The sequence below is a fragment of the Hyperolius riggenbachi genome, chromosome 11 (assembly GCF_040937935.1).
Source record: "Hyperolius riggenbachi isolate aHypRig1 chromosome 11, aHypRig1.pri, whole genome shotgun sequence".
Classification (NCBI taxonomy): Eukaryota; Metazoa; Chordata; class Amphibia; order Anura; family Hyperoliidae; genus Hyperolius; species Hyperolius riggenbachi.
In genome coordinates this window covers 153,967,495-153,985,885 of record NC_090656.1, presented here as the reverse complement: position 1 = coordinate 153,985,885, position 18,391 = coordinate 153,967,495, and the positions used below count along the sequence as shown (strand labels likewise).

At 46.2% G+C, this 18,391-nt stretch overlaps 1 long non-coding RNA gene across 1 annotated transcript; it reads left to right on the top strand.

Moving 5' to 3' along the window:
- The first annotated feature begins 296 nt into the window (after positions 1-296).
- LOC137538927 (uncharacterized) lies at positions 297-15,038 on the top strand. Its single transcript, XR_011024903.1, has 3 exons — positions 297-379; positions 3,299-3,485; positions 14,925-15,038. It is a non-coding gene; the product is annotated as an uncharacterized lncRNA (long non-coding RNA).
- Positions 15,039-18,391: the final 3,353 nt, after the last annotated feature.

Below are 18,391 nucleotides of genomic sequence, written 5' to 3'. Positions count from 1 at the left end.
AAGTTCTGGCGGCACCATTTTGGATAAGGGCGCCCCATTGATTCATAGTATACTTTACCAGTAGTCCCATTCAATGAATGGGATTCATTGTGAATCCCATTGTGAATTAACACATTCACAATGAATCCCATTTATTGAATGGGACTACTGGTAAAGTATACTAGGAATCAATGGGGCTTCACTGGATTCAATGCTATCGCTGATTACAATCTGATGCTGTAAATGTATGTATATCTTTAATACTAGTATGCTTAGGAGTCTCATGTTTACTAATATAGGCACTGCTATTGGCCTGAGGAAGCGGGCTCAGACCCGTGAAACGCGTTGCCTGTGCTACCAATAAAATCTTTTGTCCCTACAAAGATTTGTCGTCCTTGAGGTAAGCAACCTCAAACCTTTTCTCGGTTTTAAACTGCTTTTAAATGCTTTTATATACCACCAGGGCGCCTCTTTAAACCATTTAGTGCATCTTCTGCAGCGCTTTACAGAGTACATAGTCATGTCACTAACTGTCCTCAGAGGAGCTCACAATCTAATCCCAACAATAGTCATATTCTAAAGTCTTACCATTTAATTATTATTTGTTTATATAGCAGTGACATCTTCCACAGCACTTTACAGAGTACATAGTCATGTCACTGGCAGTCATCAGAGGCGCTCACAGTCTAGTCCTATCATAGTCATAGTCTAATTACCTACTATATAGTTATTATTATTATTATTAGGTATTTCTATAGCACTGACATCTTCAGCAGCGCATTACAGAGTACATAGTCATGTCACTGATTGTCCTCAGAGGAGTTCACAATCTTATCCTACCACAGTCATATGCTAATGTCCTACCATATTATTATTATGTATTTATATAGCACTGACATCTCCTGCAGCACATTACAGAGTACATAGTCATGTCACTGGCAGTCATCAGAGGCGCTCACAGTCTAGTCCTATCATAGTCATAGTCTAATTACCTACTATATAGTTATTATTATTATTATTATTATTATTAGGTATTTCTATAGCACTGACATCTTCAGCAGCGCATTACAGAGTACATAGTCATGTCACTGATTGTCCTCAGAGGAGCTCACTATCTAATCCTGCCATAGTCATAGTCTAATGTCCTACCATATTATTATTATGTATTTATATAGCACTGACATCTCCTGCAGCACATTACAGAGTACATAGTCATGTCGCTGGCTGTCCTCAGAGGAGCTCACAATCTAATCCATACCATAATTATAGTCTAATGTCCTACGATATAATAAATATGTATTTACATAGCACCGACATCTGCAGCACTTTATACAGCATATAGTCATGTCACTGACTGTCCACAGAGGAGCTCACAATCTAAGCCTGACAGTCTAATGTCCTTACCATAATTTTATTATGTATATACAGTATATAGCACTGACATCTTCTGAAGCACTTTATAGAGTATGTAGTTATGACACTGACTGGGGCAGTTGTTGACTGTTGGCCTAGGGCAGTAAAAAGTACAAATCCGGCCCTGCACGCAGGTAACTAAGAAACACCTAGCGTACTACACTATAAGTAAAGCGTGTGGCAGACAGTCGGTGACAATTACAATCGGTCACACACGGTCAGACGCAATCAATCAATCAATAGGCTCGGGCAGGTGACAGACAGTCACAGGTCACTCACAACGGATGCTGGTGGTGGTGGCCTGTACAGTCAGTAACTAACTAATACAGTACTGAAACTAATAAAGTAACAGACTACAGCAGTAAGTAATAAATAATGAACCTAAACTAGTACTACTAAGTACACAACTAACTAGAATCCCTAACCTACCTAAGCTAGTAGTAGGCTAAGGCTACCTAGGCTAGCAGGCCTAGCCTGCACACTGACTAACACTAGCCTAGCACAGTATACAGTATACACTAGCTGACTAAAAACAATCAAAATACTAGCTAACTATATAAGACAACAATAAATGTGTTTAGGAGGTGTTTAGGAAGCAAAACGCTAGGTTTAGCAGTGAAATGCACTTGCTCAGACACAGCACAGCACTGGAGATTCTCTCAGTACCAGCAGCAGTCACACAAGTGCGGGATCCGCAAGATGGCCGCCGCCTAATATAGAGGAGGGGAGAGCCAGGCTCCCCTCCTCTGATTGGTTGCTAGGGTTGCCAGGTCCTCGGCTGGAGGACTTCTGATTGGCCCAATGACGTCATCCCCGAATCCCAAAGCCGAAACCGAACCCACAGCTCCATCTGGCCAAATTCGAGTGTTCACAATCAGGAGACTTCGCATTCGGATTCAGCATGGATTGCATTATTCGGGTTCGCATGCGGCAAACCATAAAAATCACCTGAATTTTCGGGTAAACTTCGCATTCGGGGTCCTGCTGAGCACCCCTGGTTATCACCCGCCGACTTTATCAGTTAATAGCAAAGGCCCCTCAACAAGCATGCAGATCAGGTGCTCTGACTGAAGTCAGACTGGATTAGCTGCCTGCTTGTTTCAGGTGTGTGATTCAATTACTAATGCAGCCAAAGAGATCAGCAGGATGCCAGGCAACTGGTATTGTTTAAAAGGAAACATCCAAATCCCAGAGCCAGGACAAGGTCCGCCACCAACAGAGGCTGCGGTGCCCAAGTGCGCCCCCGATGGGTGTGGCCATGAAAAGATGTGGGCGGAACTAATTGTAATATAACAGTATAAGGCAAAGACAGTGGGCCTTAGTTTTCTCCCAAAACACAGGCAAGGGACCATAAAGGTAATTACACAATGCCCCCCCCCCCCCCCACAAACAAGGGACAGCAGGCAGACACCTTCAGTCAGCAAGACATGTAATGCGGCAGCTTTTCACCAGAAAATACTTATAATGTGGCAGCGTTTCCCCAGACAGTTCACATAATGGTGCAGTGTTTTCCTAGACAATTCATATAAATGGTACAGCTTTTCCCCAGATAATTCTAGGGGGCTGGTAATTCAGTCAGATGGATCCTTGTGGTCCCGCTCACCCTTCATATTTCCATTCAATTATATATTTGATGCTTGCTGTCACAGGATCTTCTCTGTCAGTCAAATCACACATGAAATGAAATGATGTAGTTATTATGGCTAGCAATGTCAGCAGTTATAGGTGGCACTAGTCGTCGTTGATCCCCAGTATCTGCCCGAAGTCATAGTTGGTTGCTTCCCACAATTTTTGAACACTGTCATTATGAATAATATTATAATCTTTTACACTATGCTGTAAGAAGATTCTTAATTAATTAATGTATAATACAGTGGTCATTAATACTGAAATATTTATTTTACAGCAATTTACCAGAGGCCGGTATGACCTTTCCACAGCTCCAGCCAAACGTGCCGTGGTGAGGAGGGTGCAGGGGATATTGAGGACTGAATTCCAGAGGTTCCTCACCACCAAGCAGGTCCAGATGTTCTGGAGTGACCTCAAGAGGAGGGACCAGGACCTGCTGAAGCGGGTGGTGGCAGAAATGGGATGTAAGTCCGCAAACTATTAGTTTATGTATGTCTATCTTGGGTTTTATATGCTGTATGTATTTATCCTAAAAAAAATTCCATGTGCTGAATACTACAGAGTTGTGCAGTATGTACAGTTAAAGTAATATATCTGTAAGGTATTCACAGTTCAGCACTTTTCCCACGTTTTGTTAGTGGCTTATTCCAAAATGGGTTAAAAAAAAAAAATTGGGGGCATTTGACACCCGGTGCTGGGTATTAAAAGACCCCCCCCCCCCAAAAAAAAAAAATGGGTGTGGCTATAACCTGCGGCGCTAGCAACTGAAACTCCCGCGCTTAGAGCAGGGCTATGGAAAAATGGCACCCGAAGCCCTGCACTGCAGACTCAAAGGGCTTGATTCACAAAGCGGTGCAAACTGTTTAGCACGGGTGTGCTAAACAGTTAGCACGTGAAGTACTTTTCGCGGCCTTTTGCGCGCGCAAAGTGCCGTGATTCGCGCGATCGCGGACTTTTGCGCGCGTGATTGCTAGTATAGTTGTCCTTAGTGTAGGTAATATAGTTGCCCCAGTATAGCTAGTATTGTTGCCCCCAGTATAGCTAGTACAGTTGCCCCCAGTGTAGCTAGTATAGTTGCCCCCAGTGAAGCTAGTACAGTTACCCCAGTATAGCTAGTATGGTCGCCCCCAGCCAGTATAGCTAGTATAGTTGCCCCCAGACAGTATAGCTAGTATAGTTGCCCCCAGCCAGTACAGCTAGTATAGTTGCCCCCAGCCCAGCCAGTATAGCTAGTATAGTTGCCCCCAGCCAGGATAGCTGCCCCCAGTATAGCTAGTATAGTTGCCCCAGCCAGTATAGTTGCCCCCAGTATAGCTAGTATAGTTTAGTTGCCCCCAGTATAGCTAGTATAGTTTAGTTGCCCCCAGTATAGCTAATATAGTTGCCCCCAGTAAGTATAGTTGTCCCCAGTATAGCTAGTATAGTTGCCCCCAGTAAACTAGTATAGTTGCCCCCAGTATGGCTAGTATAGTTGCCCCCAGTAAGCTAGTATAGTTGCCCCCAGTAAGCTAGTATAGTTGCCCCCAATATGTATAGTTGCCCCCAGTGTGGCTAGTATAGTTGCCCCCAGTAAGCTAGTATAGTTGCCCCCAATATGTATAGCTGTCCCCAGTAAGCTAGTATAGTTGCCCCCAGTAAGCTAGTGTAGTTGCCCCCAGTGTAGGTGCCCCAGGAGGGGGAAGCAGGGCTAGATGGAGGGGCTGTGGAGGCAGCGGTGGGGAGGGGGGACTGTTACGGTGGTGCGCTGTTGACCACTCCACTGAGGTGAGAGAACCCTGAGAGTGCAGAGTCTAAGTGCCCACGGGTGTTCACCAGAGCGCCCCGCAAGGGACGATGGACTTTCAGCTGCCTATTGTTCACCAGGTTGCACTCCGGAATTCCCCGACAGTGGATAGGAGAACAGGGGACACCCCGATGTGGAGGTGAGTCTTGAAATGTCTCTGAGTGGCAGATAACAGGAGGATGTAGTGTTTAGGCAATCCGGGTCAGAGGCAGGCAGCACAGTTGCAGAACGTTTAGGCAATCCGGGTCAGAGGCAGGTAGCACAGTTGCAGAACGTTTAGGCAATCCGGGTCAGAGGCAGGCAGCACAGTTGCAGAACGTTTAGGCAATCCGGGTCAGAGGCAGGCAGCAAAGGGTCAAGACGGGTAATAATCCGGGTCAGGGCTGGCAGCAGACAGGGAGGTCCAGAAACAAGCCGAGGTCAAACCAGAGGAGTGGAGATCAAGAGTAGTCAGGACAATCCGGGTCAGCAACAGGAGATCAGACAATACACAACAGGACTGGCGAACAGACACACTAGCTGACAGACAGATCAGCGCAGAGTGCTGTGAACAGCTGCCTTTTATACTGCAGGGGGGCCGGCTCTGGAATTGACTTTGGCGCCATGCATGCGTCATCACGTACGCCTGCCGCCGCGCACGCGTACAACATGCCAGACGCCGCTTCCGCCCAGTTCGGCACGCATCTCCTGGCAACAGAGACCAAACCATCGCCAGAGACGCATGCGCACAAACAGATGCTTCCGCCCAGAGCCCGACCCGGAAGTGCGACCCGCGGCAAACCACGGCGCTCCGATTCCCCCGCAGCAATCCGGCCCGGCTGCACGGAGGATACCTTAAGGACCCCCAGACCAGGTGAGATCATTGCCGCATGACCCTGACATTGCCCCCCCCTTAAGGGCAGTCTCCGAATGACCTCTAGTCTGGGTTTCTCGGGATGATTTCTGTGAAATGCTCTGACCAACCTGGGAGAATGTACATTTTGACTGGGTTCCCACGAATTCTCCTCTACCCCAAACCCTTTCCACTTGACCAAATACTGCAACACTCCCGACCGGAGCCTGGAATCCAAAATTCTTTCTACTTCAAATTCCTCAGCTCCATCTACCAGAATTGGTTGTGGAGGGCTACTGGATGAGCGCCCAAAGGTGTCTGGAACATATTTTTTGAGACAGGAGACATGAAAAGTTGGATGTATCTTCAAGGAACCTGGCAAGGTAAGTTTGAACGCTACCTCATTGATTTTCTTTTCAACTGGAAATGGACCAATATACTTTGGCCCCAATTTCTTGGAGGGGCAGAGTAACCTCAAGTTAGTTGTAGCCAACCAGACCATATCTCCTGACAATAATTCTGGACTCTTCCTTCTCTTCTTGTCAGCTTGTTCTTTCATTGTTTGCTGGGTCTGTTGTAAAACCTCTCGCACCAATTTAAAATTTTCATTTAAAGAGACTCCGTAACAAAAATTGCATCCTGTTTTTTATCATCCTACAAGTTCCAAAAGCTATTCTAATGTGTTCTGGCTTACTGCAGCACTTTGTACTATCACAGTCTCTGTAATAAATCAACTTATCTCTCTCTTGTCAGACTTGTCAGGCCTGTGTCTGGAAGGCTGCCAAGTTCTTCAGTGTTGTGGTTCTGCTATGAACTCCCCCTTCCAGGCCCCTTTATGCACACTGCCTGTGTGTTATTTAGATTAGAGCAGCTTCTCTCTTATCTTTTACAAGCTGGATAAATCGTCCTCTGAGCTGGCTGGGCTTTCACATACTGAAGAATTACAGACAAGGGCAAAGCTGTTTGCAGGAAGAAAAGAGCAGCCTGAAACTTCAGTGCATGAGAGCAGAAGGGGGAAAGAAACACACAAATGATCTCTTGAGATTCAAAAGGAAGGCTGTATACAGCCTGCTTGTGTATGGATGTATTTTCCATGTGTGGACATACTGTACATCAACCTACTTCCTGTTTTGGTGGCCATTTTGTTTGTTTATAAACAAACTTTTTAAAACTGTTTTTAACCACTTTTAATGCGGCGGGGAGCGGCGAAATTGTGACAGAGGGTAATAGGAGATGTCCCCTAACGCACTGGTATGTTTACTTTTGTGTGATTTTAACAATACAGATTCTCTTTAATTTAGAAATCCTGTCCTGAACTTCAGGAACTAAAGTCTCTTCCAGTACCCCAGGAATATTGGTAGGATGGAATCCATAGTTCAGAAAAAATGGTGTCTGACCCGTAGAAGAATGCACAGCGTTATTAAAAGAAAATTCTGCCATTGGTAGTAATGTTACCCAGTCGTCCTGTGCTGATGAGGAAAAGCATCGAAGATACTGCTCCAAAACTTGATTAACTCTCTCCGTCTGGCCATTAGATTGAGGATGGTACCCTGAGGATAATGAGACCTTAACCCCCAATTGTGAACAGAGCTCCTTCCAGAATTTGGATGTGAACTGTACTCCACGGTCTGTTACAATATCAGAGGGTAATCCATGCAACTTGACAATTTCTTGTAAGAAAGTCTGAGCAGTAAGGACTGCAGAAGGAATTTTCTTCATTGGTATAAAATGTGACATTTTGGACAATCTATCAACTACCACTAGGATTGTGGTAAACCCTTGAGATGGAGGAAGTTCCACAATGAAGTCCATTGAGATCATGTCCCAAGGGCGGGTGGGTATGGGAAGTGGTGACAGCAAACCCCATGGGCGGAGTCTAGGTGTTTTGGCTCTAGCACAGGTAGCACAGGAATCCACAAATAATTTACAATCTTTAGACATTGTTGGCCACCAAAACTTCCTTTGAACGAGATCAAGAGTTTTCTTAAAGCCAAAGTGACCTGCCAGCTTGGAGTCATGATTCCATTGAAGTATTGATGTTCGCAGTGTTTCAGGTACAATAATCCGATGGTCTTTATAAAAAATTCCATTTTTACATTGAAATTGATCTTTCCACTCTGAATGCAAAACAGTAGATGCTTGACGGATCTGGTCTATAACTTCAGGTAGGGATAAGAGGAAATTATGCTCTGGTAAAATGGTGTCCGACGATTCAAGAGTTGCTTCCTCGGATTCTGTGGAATACATTCTGGACAAGGCATCAGGTTTCACATTTTTTGATCCTGGACGGTATGTTACATGGAAATCGAAGCGTGAGAAGAACAATGCCCATCTTGCTTGTCTAGGTCTGAGTCTCTTAGCTGTTCTGAGATATTCTAGATTCTTGTGATCCGTGAAGATTAGAATTGGATGACGTGCCCCTTCCAGAAGGTATCTCCATTCTTACAGGGCTGACTTGATTGCTAACAGTTCCTTGCCACCAATATCATAATTCCTTTCTGAAGAATTAAGTTTTCTTGAGAAAAATGCAATAGGATGTAGAAGTGCCTTTGGGCCAAAACGCTGGGAGATGATGGCCCCAATAGCCCTATCAGAAGCATCCACTTCAACCACGAAGGGTAAGGAAGGATCAGCATGCCTAAGGATTGGAGCAGATGTGAAGAGTTGCTTAAGTTCCTCGAAAGCCTTCTGAGCCTCTGTTGTCCATTGAAAATGGTGGTGCTGCCTAGTCAATTGAGTGATGGGTAGAACTACTGTGGAGAAATTTTTAATAAATTTTCGGTAAAAATTAGCAAATCCTAGAAATCGCTGAACACTCTTTTTATCGGTTGGGACTGGCCAATCAAGGATTGCTGAGACCTTCTTTTGATCCATAGAAACTCCTTGGGAAGAAATCTGCAGTCCCAAGAATTTAATCTCTTCCTTGTGGAATTCACATTTCTCTGGTTTGGCATACAACCCATGAGTACGTAGTCTTCCCAGAATCTTTTTAACATGCCCCTGATGTTCTTCCAGAGATGAAGAGAATACAAGGATGTCGTCCAAGTAGACTACCATAAAATCATCGAGGAAATCTCTAAAGATGTCGTTAACAAAATGTTGGAAGGTTGCCGGAGCATTGCACAATCCGAACGGCATGACTGCATATTCAAAATGACCGAAGCGGGAGCGGAATGCTGTCTTCCATTCGTCGCCTTCTCGTATACGGACCAGGTTATACGCCCCTCTCAAATCCAGTTTAGAAAAAATGTTGGCAGAACGTACTCTTTGAAAAAGATCTGTGATAAGAGGCAAAGGATACCTATTTTTAACGGTGACTTTATTTAACTCCCGGTAATCCACACAAGGTCTCAGTGATCCGTCCTTCTTTTCCACAAAGAATATGCCTGCCCCGGCTGGAGACGTAGAAGGTCGGATAAATCCTTTTTTCAAGTTTTCGTCTATATACTCCTTAAGCACCCCTAGTTCAGCTTCAGAGAGAGAATAGAGGTGACCAAACGGGATTTCTGACCCGGGCCGAAGTTCAATTGGGCAATCATAAATCCGGTGTGGGGGTAGTTTATCTGCACCTTTCTTATCAAAAACGTCCATGAACTCTCGGTACACAGAAGGAATACAGTCTAATTTCTTAGCTTCTGAACATAATAGTTGGCCACAAGGGAGGAGACAGGATGACTTACAGTATTCAGAAGTGAATGAGACGTCCTGAGTTCTCCAGTCTACGCTGGGATTATGGGCCTGTAGCCAGGGCATTCCAAGGATGATTGGGAATAACGGGGAATTGATTAAGTTGAAGCTGAGGTATTCTTGATGGTGAGTATTGGTAGTAACCAGGAGGGGAACAGTTTCATGAGTGATTGGACCGGAATTGATACCGGATCCGTCTGCAAGCTGAATGGAGAGACTCTGTTCCTTTTGACGGAGAGGAAGGTGGAGACTCTTGGCAAGGGTGACATCCAAAAAACATGAACAAGCTCCAGAGTCCAGAATAGCCTTAATCTCGCTGATTCCGTCTGGGCCCTGAAGAAACAAAAACAAAGGAACATGAGTAGAGATAGGGAGTTTCATAAGGTCCCCATCAAATCCTGACATTGGATTCTTACCCGCTGGTCTCACGGGACAAGCCTGTCGAAAATGTCCGGGAGCTCCACAGTATAGACATAAACGAGAAGTAAGGCGTCGTTGGCGTTCCTCAGCTGAGAGTGAAGGTCGAGCCAGACCTAATTGCATGGGTTCCACTTCAAGCTCCTGAAGATGCTGGAGGACCTGAACTAGGGATAGGATAAGTCCATGAAGACGCACCTCCAGCTCTTTCCAGACGTCTTTCCCGAAGGCGTCGATCGATCTGGATTGAGAGAGCAATAAGTTCTTTAAGAGTAGCAGGAACTCCGACCCGAGGCAGTTCGTCCTTTAACTGATCAGAGAGTCCCTTGCGAAACTGGAATCGAAGTGCTGCGTCATTCCATTGCGTGTCGTTCTGCCAACGGCGAAACTCTGTGACATATTCTTCGACCGGACGTCTTCCTTGTCGAAGTGCTTGGATAGCAGTTTCAGCAGTAGCTGCCGTGCCTGGGTCATCGTAGAGCTCTCCTAACGCTTCAAAAAGAGTGACCATAGTTTGAACAGACTCATGACCCTGATCCATCATCTGTAAGGCCCAGGCTTGTGGCTCCCCCTGTAGCAAAGAGATTATGGCACCAACCTTGGAAGCCTCGGAAGCATATGTTCTTGGCTGAAGTGAGAAATATAGTTGGCAGGCCCTCTTGAAGAGTCTAAATTTACTCCTGTCACCCGAAAACCGATCCGGTAGTGGCATTTTAGGCTCCGGCTGAGGAGTAGTTACTGTAACGCTAGGAGGAGGGCTTTGTACAGGTGAAGTGGCAATTCCTTGTACTTGAGTTTGTAACTGCTGATAGCCTTGCTCAATCTTTCGGACGGACAGTGTCAAATTAGCGATCTCCTGGCAAAGTTGGTCGATCGGAGACATTCCTCCAAAGGCGTCCATAGTGGCTGATGTGTACTGTTACGGTGGTGCGCTGTTGACCACTCCACTGAGGTGAGAGAACCCTGAGAGTGCAGAGTCTAAGTGCCCACGGGTGTTCACCAGAGCGCCCCGCAAGGGACGATGGACTTTCAGCTGCCTATTGTTCACCAGGTTGCACTCCGGAATTCCCCGACAGTGGATAGGAGAACAGGGGACACCCCGATGTGGAGGTGAGTCTTGAAATGTCTCTGAGTGGCAGATAACAGGAGGATGTAGTGTTTAGGCAATCCGGGTCAGAGGCAGGCAGCACAGTTGCAGAACGTTTAGGCAATCCGGGTCAGAGGCAGGTAGCACAGTTGCAGAACGTTTAGGCAATCCGTGTCAGAGGCAGGCAGCACAGTTGCAGAACGTTTAGGCAATCCGGGTCAGAGGCAGGCAGCAAAGGGTCAAGACGGGTAATAATCCGGGTCAGGGCTGGCAGCAGACAGGGAGGTCCAGAAACAAGCCGAGGTCAAACCAGAGGAGTGGAGATCAAGAGTAGTCAGGACAATCCGGGTCAGCAACAGGAGATCAGACAATACACAACAGGACTGGCGAACAGACACACTAGCTGACAGACAGATCAGCGCAGAGTGCTGTGAACAGCTGCCTTTTATACTGCAGGGGGGCCGGCTCTGGGATTGACTTTGGCGCCATGCATGCGTCATCACGTACGCCTGCCGCCGCGCACGCGTACAACATGCCAGACGCCGCTTCCGCCCAGTTCGGCACGCATCTCCTGGCAACAGAGACCAAACCATCGCCAGAGACGCATGCGCACAAACAGATGCTTCCGCCCAGAGCCCGACCCGGAAGTGCGACCCGCGGCAAACCACGGCGCTCCGATTCCCCCGCAGCAATCCGGCCCGGCTGCACGGAGGATACCTCAAGGACCCCCAGACCAGGTGAGATCATTGCCGCATGACCCTGACAGGGACATATCCCCCCCTCCCTCACCTGGGACCCCTCCTTCTGCCTCTCTCTCCCCCTCCAGAATAGCGGCGACAAGTGCGGGGCGGCCGGAGGCGTACAGAGAATTACAAACCTAATCTCCGCGATCCAAGCATCATGACATTACAGGTCTCCGCCTCCAATGCCGCCCACTGTGCTTCCGCTAATCAGGAAGCACAGTGGGCGGCATAGAAGATGGAGACCTGTGACGTCATGACGCTGCGCTCCACGCTTGGAACGCGGAAATCAGGTGAGTAATTGTCCATACGCCTCCGGCCGCCCCGCACTTGTCGCCGCTATTCTGGAGGGGGAGAGAGAGGCAGAAGGAGGGGTCCCAGGTGAGGGAGGGGGGGGATATGTCCCCCCTCCCCACCGCTGCCTCCACAGCCCCTCCTTCTAGCCCTGCTTCCCCCTCTTGCTGTGCTGCTGTGGGGGGTCGTGGCGACACCCCCCTGGGTGTCTGACACCCGGTGCGCCACGCCCCCCTCCGCTCTATAGTAGGGACGCCACTGATTCATGCAAATTAAATTATTTTTAAAAAATGGGCCCATAGGCTTAACATTGGTTTTTGATAATCACTGATGATCAGCTAGCTGTTTTTTACAAAAATTTAATAGGTGCTGTCATCCATCTGGAACCTAGATCCTCTCCAGGCCCTAGGCAAGTGCCTTGGTTTGCCTTGTTACATAGTTACGTAGTTATTTTGGTTGAAAAAATACATACGTCCATCGAGTTCAACCAGAGAACAAAGTACAACACCAGCCTACTCCCTCACATATCCCTGTTGATCCAGAGGAAGGTGAAAAAACCCTTACAAGGCATGGTCCAATTAGCCCAAAAGGGAAAAAAAATCCTTCCCGACTCCAGATGGCAATCAGATAACATCCCTGGATCAACATCATTGGGCATTACCTAGTAATTGTAGCCATGGATGTCTTTCAACACAAGGAAAACATCTAAGCCCCCTTTAAATGCAGGTATAGAGTTTGCCATAACGACTTCCTGTGGAAATGCATTCCACATTTTAATCACTCTTACTGTAAAGAACCCTTTCCTAAATAAATTGCTAAAACGTTTTTCCTCCATGCGCAGATCATGTCCTCTAGTCCTCTGAGAAGGCCAGGTGACAAAAAGCTCATCCGCCAAGCTATTATATTGCCCTCTGATGTATTTATACATGTTAATTAGATCCCCTCTAAGGCGTCTTTTCTCTAGACTAAATAAACCCAGTTTATCTAACCTTTCTTGGTAAGTGAGACCTTCCATCCCACGTATCAATTTTGTTGCTCGTCTCTGCACCTGCTCTAAAACTGCAATATCTTTTTTGTAATGTGGTGCCCAGAACTGAATTCCATATTCCAGATGTGGCCTTACTAGAGAGTTAAACAGGGGCAATATTATGCTAGCATCTCGAGTTTTTATTTCCCTTTTAATGCATCCCAAAATGTTGTTAGCTTTAGCTGCAGCACCTTGGCGTTGAGTACGATTACTTAACTTGTTGTCGATGAGTACTCCTAAGTCCTTCTCCAAGTTTGATGTCCCCAACTGTATCCCATTTATTTTGTATGGTGCTAAACCATTGGGACGACCAAAATGCATGACTTTACATTTTTCAACATTGAATTTCATCTGCCATTTATGTGCCAATATAGCCATCCTATCCAGATCCTGTTGCAATATGACACTATCTTCCTGGAAGTTGATGATTCTGCCCAATTTTGTATCATCTGCAAAAATAGCAACATTGCTCACTACTGCATCTACTAGGTCATTAATAAATAAATTGAAGAGCACTGGACCCAGTACAGACCCCTGTGGGACCCCACTGCTAACAATTTCCTATTTTGAGTATGATCCATTGACCACAACTCTTTGTTTTCTGTCCATTAGCCAGTTCCCTATCCATGCACACAGACTCTTCCCCAGTCCTTGCATCCTCAACTTTTGCACCAGACTTTTGTGTGGAACAGTGTCGAAGGCCTTTGCAAAGTCCAAGTGTATCACATCTACAGCATTCCCAATATCCACATTAGCGTTCACCACCTCATAAAAGCTGAGCATGTTAGTCAAACAGGACCTGTCTTTAGTAAACCCATGTTGATGCTGAGAAATAAGATTATTTTCTACTATGAAGTAATGTATAGTATCTCTTAGTGACCCCTCAAATAGTTTGCATACAACTGATGTTAAGCTTACAGGTCTATAATTTCCTGGATTTGATTTTTTGCCCTTCTTAAATAATGGGAAAACGTGGGCTGTATGCCAATCCACTGGGACTCTGCCAGTTGAAAGAGAGTCACAAAAGATAAGATAAAGGGGTTTATCTATAACTGAACTTAATTCCCTTAGGACCCGAGGATGCATGCCATCCGGGCCAGGTGCCTTGTCTATTTTTAATTTATTTAGTCTTGCCTTCACTTCTTCCTGCGTTAAGTATTTAATATTACAGTTGGAAGATTGAGACTCTTCTGCATCTGTAATTTGCAACAGTGCTGTTTCCTTTGTGAAGACAGAAGCAAAGAAAGCATTTAATAACTCTGCCTTACCTTGGTCATCCACCGTTGAGTTCCCTCCCTCATCCTTTAGGAGTCCTATACAGTCAACCTTTCTTTTTTTTAGAGTTGATGTACTTGTAAAACTTTTTTGGGTTAGATTTGATATCCCTAGCGATTTGATTTTCAGCTTCGATCTTTGCCAGCCTAATTTCTTTTTTACAACTTTTATTGCACTCCTTATAAATGTTTAACGCAGCCTCTGTCCCCTCCTGTTTTCGGCCTTCTTTTTCCTCTTGATTTTATCTCTAACCTTTCTATTAATCCATAGAGGCCTTTTTTTATTCCTAGACATTTTGTTTCCATATGGGATGATCCGGCTCTGGTGCACAGACATTTTTTTTAAGATCTCTCCAGAGCTATTCAATCGTATTGAAGCCTACGCTCTTGCTGGGTCACTCAAGGTCAAGGACATACATAGAGTTGTCTCGAAGTCACTCCATTGATATCTTGGCTGTGTGCTCAGGGTCATATTCCTACTACAAGATGAACCATTGCCCCAGTCTGCGTTCCAAGTGCTCTCTTTAAAGCCTATCCTAGTTTTATTTTACTGTATTGAAGAGTCATATTCTTTCATGTCCAATAAATAAATAAAAGGTATAAGAATATGATTTTGTTCTGTGTTTAAATAGTGTAAGGTCCTTATCAAAGTTCACTTGAAAATAGAAATAAAAGTATATGTAGTTCAAAAAAAAAAAGTTATTATTTTTTATCCATTTTACCATATATTTTGATCACATTATTATTCATTACTACTTACAGCTGCAAGTGGTACCCAGGCAACAGCAGCACCAAGGCCTCCTGCCACGCGGTCCTCCTCACCTAGCCCCAGGCATCACAGCCAAAGGGCTTACCAGAGGAGAGCCAGCACACCGCTATATGGTAAAATTCTCTTACTGTATGATTAACATTGCATACTATGGAAAAGTGAGTAAATGCTATGTTATATGGATTACATTACAGGTTCTTATTTTTAGGGAGGATCATTGAGATTGAAATATGCACAAGTTGATGGGTTGCTGGGTAAGCCTATTTTCCCCATTTTTTCTACAGTTCCTCTATCGACATACATGAGACTGAGGCGGCAGGTGAGGAGGAACCGGCGGATCCAGGGCCGAAAAATCAGGATCCTCCAGGCCCAGGTGCTGGAGGTGTGGGAAAATATGACCCAAGTGAAGGAGGAGATCCGCCAGCTCAAGGGCACAGGGGGTAGAGGGGACTCTTGAGGGTTTTTTTTTTTCACATGAGAGTCTGGATTTTGGTTGACGGTCATTTGAACCATTCTTTTTTACAAAAAAAAAAAAAAAATTGCCCATTGCAAAAAATAAAAAATAAAAAATTGCACGTTGCAGTACTAAAAAAAAAATATTGCACGTTGCAAAACAAAAACATTTTTTTTTCTTAAACAAGTATACGTTTGTTCTCTTTTGTTGTACGATCTCTGACACTGACACATTGTGTTGGAGTAAATAATCGCAAAAGAAATGCAATGGCATTGTCAGTACAATGCATTTCTGAAACATATTTTTATGCAGCATGCTTAGTTGTATGTGTCACATTGCTTGTGATGCAGTCCCTTAATTTTTTAGATCTTCAATGTCCAACACAAAGCACCAGTGTGAAAAGTTTAGAGTGTGAAGAGTATATGTAGCAATTATTCATTGCTTTTCAGTTCTCTTTTACAGGGCATGAGCAGGCTCAGTCTCCTCTATTTTCTTCCTCCCTTCTTCTGCGTGGGCAATTGTGTTTTGGGTTAAATATAGGTGTTATCAGTGGCCTGTGGCACCCTGGCCTGGCAGTGGGAGCTGCACAGGCAGCAGGAGCAGGGCAATGCAGCAGCAGCAGGTGTAACGTGTGCCAGGAACATGCCAACCGTGGCACTTGCCAAGTGTCACGTGGCAACTCACCAGTCATGAGCCCCCTAAGAGTCCCTTCATTGCTCGCATGTTCTGACAGAAAGGCGGCTGGTTCCGTGTCCAGCGCGGCGGTTTGCACGCAGCAGCGTGCGTCTGGTGTGGCTGAGTCTGTTAGTTCACACAGGTTTAGGAATACACGCGCTCGCACTGAGAGGCAGAACTTTTATGATGGCCAAGAAGGGACCAGCTGACCCGGCTGGTCAGCTGACGCCAGAGCAAGCTTCTATTGGTCCATCACTTAGGGGAGGCGCCAGAGAGCGCTACACTATATATAGTTACTGCTGGCCAGTCACAAGTTGTCTGCCGTTGCGAACACTACGTGGAAGCACTCAGACCTTAGTCAGATCCTACAGTGTGTTTGAACCAGGAGGACCTGGGAATTCACACACTGAGCCAGAATTCTTATCTTGCTATTGTGTATCATCTGTTATACTTCAGACTAGTTCCAGGGTGTAGAGACCACGGACCTCACACCCAGACTAGGAAACTTGTGTTATCATCTGTTATACTCCAGACTAGTTCCAGGGTGTAGAGACCACGGACCTCACACCCAGACTAGGGAACTTGTGTTATCATCTGTTATACTCCAGACTAGTTCCAGGGTGTAGAGACCACGGACCTCACACCCAGACTAGGGAACTTGTGTTATCATCTGTTATACTCCAGACTAGTTCCAGGGTGTAGAGACCACGGACCTCACACCCAGACTAGGGAACTTGTGTTATCATCTGTTATACTCCAGACTAGTTCCAGGGTGTAGAGACCACGGACCTCACACCCAGACTAGGGAACTTGTGTTATCATCTGTTATACTCCAGACTAGTTCCAGGGTGTAGAGACCACGGACCTCACACCCAGACTAGGGAACTTGTGTTATCATCTGTTATACTCCAGACTAGTTCCAGGGTGTAGAGACCAAGGACCTCACACCCAAGTCTAGGCATTGTTTGATATCTGTTATGACCTATTGCTTTCCTGACTACTCTTCTGATCTCTGATTCGGTACCTTGTATATCTGATGCTCTGTTGCCAAACCCTGCTTGCCTTGGATACCGAATCAGCCTTCTGTCTATGTACCTTATCTGACCGTGTGTTGCCTACCTGGCTTGCCCAACCTCGAGAGCTATCTCTCCTATTAAGAGATAGTCTCCAGACCAGACAGTGACATTCACCTTGGGTGTCACTCACTCTCTGGACCTTCCTCCTTCCAGCCTGACTCCGCCCCTTGGGGAGCCTCAGGCTGCTGGAAGGTTTCCTTATCCCAAGAGCAGTATCGACTATACTGTCTCTAATTACCTGTGCTATACTCAAAGTACTACTGTTACACCAAACACTCACATTACCCAGGTGTCCAGAGGTTATTAATATATCTGCATTATCGGTGATTCTGCAGATCATCAATAATCAGGTATATATCTGTATTCTTGGTGATACTGCAGATCACCAATAATCAGATTCTCTCTGCATGCTGACACCGATCGTTACAAATAACTTTTCATAATCCAGATCCATGGAGGACGCCATCCACGTCCTCCCGTTCATTCCGCCACGGCTCCTGCAGTAATACCGGCCCGGTCGGGTCCCAACCCCTCTGAACGGGTCGGGTTCTCATTCCCCCCTCAATATGGCCGCCACAGATTGCCGCGACTGCGCAGTCCGCATAGACGCGATTGCGGCTGCGCAGCTTTAGGGCCTCCTCCCGATGCGTCCAATGTATGCACGCATATTGATGAGACAGCGGGAGGAGGCCCTAGAGCTGCGCAGCCGCAATCGCGTCTATGCGGACTGCGCAGCCGCAGCAATCTGTGGAGGACATATTGAGGGGGAATGAGAACCTGACCCGTTTGGAGGGGTCAGGGCCCGACCGGGGCCGGTATTACTGCGGGAGCCATGGCGGAATGAACGGGAGGGAGCGGATGGCATCCTCCATGGATCTGGATTATGAAATGGTATGTAACTTTTTTCATACTTGTGGCCTCAGAAGTCCTTTAAAAACAATATATTTTTTTTTATTATTTTTATGTGCTGAGTGTGGGAAATCTGAAAAAAAAATGGCGTGGGGTCCCCCCTCCCAAGCCTCTGTAACCCCTTGTCCTTCATGCAGGCTGGGATAGCCAGAATGCAGAGCCCCGGCCATCTGGGGCTTCGCACCCTGAGCTATACCAGCCCGCATGGTCCATGGTATGGGGGGGAGGGGCAGACAAACCTCCCCCTCCCCCCGGAGCCCTTGTCCAATCCATGGACAAGGGGCTCTTCCCCACCTCCGGTGCCCCAGGAGGAGGTGGGGGCGACGACTCCCTGGGGGGGTTTCAT